This window comes from Sinohyriopsis cumingii, chromosome 19, assembly GCF_028554795.1.
Source record: "Sinohyriopsis cumingii isolate HCF-2022 chromosome 19, ASM2855479v2, whole genome shotgun sequence".
NCBI classification, from domain to species: Eukaryota; Metazoa; Mollusca; class Bivalvia; order Unionida; family Unionidae; genus Sinohyriopsis; species Sinohyriopsis cumingii.
In genome coordinates, this window is record NC_142979.1 from 4,732,382 (window position 1) to 4,736,240 (window position 3,859).

Sequence of the window (3,859 nt, forward strand, 5' to 3'; positions counted from 1 at the left end):
AAAATCCCGTTGACGGTGTATTTACTTGGCATATATCATCACAGCAAGGTGTTTCTGCACCAAAACATATCTTTGGTGCTTTTCAGAATACTTCACAATTAGACAATCAAGAAGGAAATCCAATGGTATTTGACAAACTTGGTGTCTCTGAAGTATCTTTAAGAATAAACGGACATCAAGAACCATCGGAGGATATATTATTGGATTTTGACGAAAATTATGTAGCACGTGCATATCATCGTTTGATGACATTTATGGGACGTGATCAAAATATTGATACTTTTTTGCAAATATCGCAGTTAGATTTTACATCGTTGTATCCGATTTATTATTTTTCGCTGGAGCATCTTGATTTAGTTAAGCAATCTGTCGTTGATATGCACTATCGAGCTAGCGTAAACTCAGATGGTGTTAATTACAGAGTAATTGCTGTTATACTCAGCGACAAATCAATGTTACTTGAAGGTGTTGGTAGGCGAATGAGAGTCATTGATGCCCCAGTGGAAAACATGTAGACAATTAGACCAACCGCGTTAATTATAAAAGTTTCATATAGTCCGGTTAATGTCACTCTGACTCCTGGTCAGGCGAAAAAATTACAATCAAAAAACGAAAGCGCATGCGGGACAAAAATAACATTAAAGCGAGATCAAATTGCTAGTGGTGGTCCAAACAAGTTATCGTTGACTAAAGCTCAACTAAAACATTTCAATAAAGCGCAGCAAGCAAAAACCGGAGTTCAAGTTGACTTCGCTCCAAGTGCCATCAAAGACATGATTAAAACCAGTGGCATATTTCCACTTCTTGCAGCAATACCAGCATTAATTGCTGATGCTGCGCCTGTTGTTGGAAAAGCAGGTGCATTAGGTGCTGTTGGAACCGCTGCTGGAATGGCATTAAAGAAAGCAACTGGAAAAGGGATTTTACACAAGGAAAGCTTTAGCAAAAGATTATAACGGACACAAAAACCAACAAGGCGCCCCAATAACTCAAATATGCCTCAGCCGGGTCGTCTAAGATTACCAGTGGAACATTACGGGGCGGGTCTAAGACTTACAGGAACTCCGCCCTCATGGGACCCAAAACGTTTTAAACAGACGCAGCGCGTCTTGCACCGATGTCAAATTTTGATTTATTCAATGCTGCTAAATAATTAAATATAAAAAAATTCAGAGGTGTGTTTATGCGAGATCAGTTACCGAACCAACCTTATACCAGCGAAACTGGAATTATTAATCTTGATAACAGCGATGGTCCATAAACTCATTGGGTTGCTTTCGCGATTGATCCACGTGGAATTGTTTATTTTGATTCGTATGGGTTAGCACCGCCAGTTGAATTTCTAAAATGCGTACAAAGCACTCCAATTCCAGTTTGGTATTCAACGCTACCAACACAACCATTAACCGATCCACCAATATGCGGCCGTGAAGTAATAATGCACTTGACGCGTTATCGAGATCAACCAAACCACCTCACAAAGTCGTGCACGAATATACCACAGCAGAATTTAACATTTTAAACAACCCTTAAAGATAATAATGGTTGATATTTACGGAAGATCTCTCAGCACGAGTAAAAGTAAAAAACGCGATGATATTGATTTATCAAAGTATGCGACTAAAGATGAAATCGATAATCTTTTAAACTTTTCCGGGATAGACCCAGATGAGGTTGTTATTTTTCAGGATCGATATGGCAAGCTAAAAGCGAGTAATATCAAGTGGAATGACATAGTTCGACGAGTTCTTGGTGCGGTCACGGATAACATCCCTGTGTTTACTGACAGAGGAAAAATCAGAGACTCAACTATATCATTTACAACCATCAGAGATCAAATCTCAGCAAGTGCTGCTAATCGTTTAAAAAATACCGGTGACACAATGACACGTGAAATCAACATGAACGGGAATAAAATAGTGGTGTTAAGAGATCCAACATCCGACGAAGATGCCGCAACAAAATAAATATGTTGACGTTAACTACAACACCGTAGACACTAAATTATCCACGTTGCGGGCCGAGTATGATGTTCACATAAGCGCGTTTACAAATCTCCGTAGAAACTTTAGAAAAATTAATGAAACCGCAGAGGAATTCTTTGGTACCCCATTGGCCGTTGAGGCAAAACTCTCTGACATCAAAAAAAAACATTGGATGCGATTAAAAAAACACTCGAAGATGTCGTAAGTGGAATTCCTGAGATCGTTAACAAAATTAGTCTGATTAAAATCCCACCCAGAGTAACTCCCGGGCATATTACTAACATAGTATACACAGCATCATCAGGATTAGCAACATGGTCAAAGCAAAATAATACTATCAAATATACCGCAACAGTCACTGGTGTGTACAGGATGTCTGTGTTCAGTGCTGCAAAATTTGAGATATTTACAACGTATCCATTGCGTCATTCAACTGATAAGTTTTCTGGAGTTGTGTCTATCATATTAATTAGCGGAACCGAAGAAACATTTATACTAGAAACAGCTGATAAGATATTAACCGCAGCATCTTACTGGTGGTGTCTAGAATTTGTATCTGAAACACCTCAATTGGTTACTGCTTAAAATAATAATGGTAGCCTCAACCGTCCAACAATATAGATACGATCAAGTACGCGAATGGCAATCAGCGTTAAAAATCATCATTGACCAGTATACGCTGAAAGTAAAAAATACAAACGGCGTGCAGCTGTCATCGATGTTGCAGTATACTCGGTATCCACGTTTGTTGCGTCCACCGGGGTAATATTATCAGCTCTAACGCCAGTAACTTTAGCAGCAACAACAATATGTGTTTCATCATCAGCGGCACTTGCAGGTGATTTTAATATAATCGCGAAAAAGATACCCACATGCACGAGCACAAAACTCAACGACTACGTTACACGATTAAACACAGCCACAGCAGCATATTCTAAATAATCATCGCTGATATCATCAAGCCTCAACGATGAAAAAATATCAGATTCCGAATTCGCGCTAATGGTCAAGACATACGATGAAGTCCTTGGTGACGCATAAAACCATCATTTGAAAGAAAATAAAATAAATAATGACAGAACTACTTCAGCAGATGGCCGCAAACACAACTCCGCCGAAAATCACGATGATAACAATAGGCTCAACCAAGCCTGAATTCGGTATTAATTTTCCAACTGCGATTCCGGTAAGCGAGATCGCCTTAGCACAGTTGCAAGTATACCACAGCTGGCCAAATAATAGATCAAAATCATTTGGTGGATTACCAGCAAATAATTCGTTTATGTTTGCAAATAAGAATAAACCAGATGGTACTCCCGACTGGAATGTTGTCGGAATACCAACCTTGTATTATCAAATCGAAGAAATCAATAAGGAATTACAACGTCGAATAAAAAATATCACAGGAAAAGAATCCAAAATAGCAATAACAGCTCACGAACCAACGCTGTCTTCTGCTATCGAGATAATCTTTCCGGACTACGCCGTGGATATATATCAGTCATCGATCAGAACAGTGTTAGGATGGCCGGAAATTCCACCGCCGATACTACCGCATCCACCTGAACCTAAAAAATCTGATTATACCACGTATAAACAATCATACCAAGATGTTGAACCATCATACAAACAACATTTACTTAACATAAAAAATGCAACGTTGGGTAGTAATTTTAGCTTCATTAATAAAGACAGTGTAACTTGGTATTTTATTTATGAACGTGATAGCAGAGCAAGTGATACAAGCATGGCTATTCACCTGCATAAAAATATTGAATATTTTAAAATCATTAATCAAGAACATAAACGACAACGAGAGCGACTACAACAAAGCTTTCAAAGAACATTTTTTTGATAAAGCAAGTTCACATAGC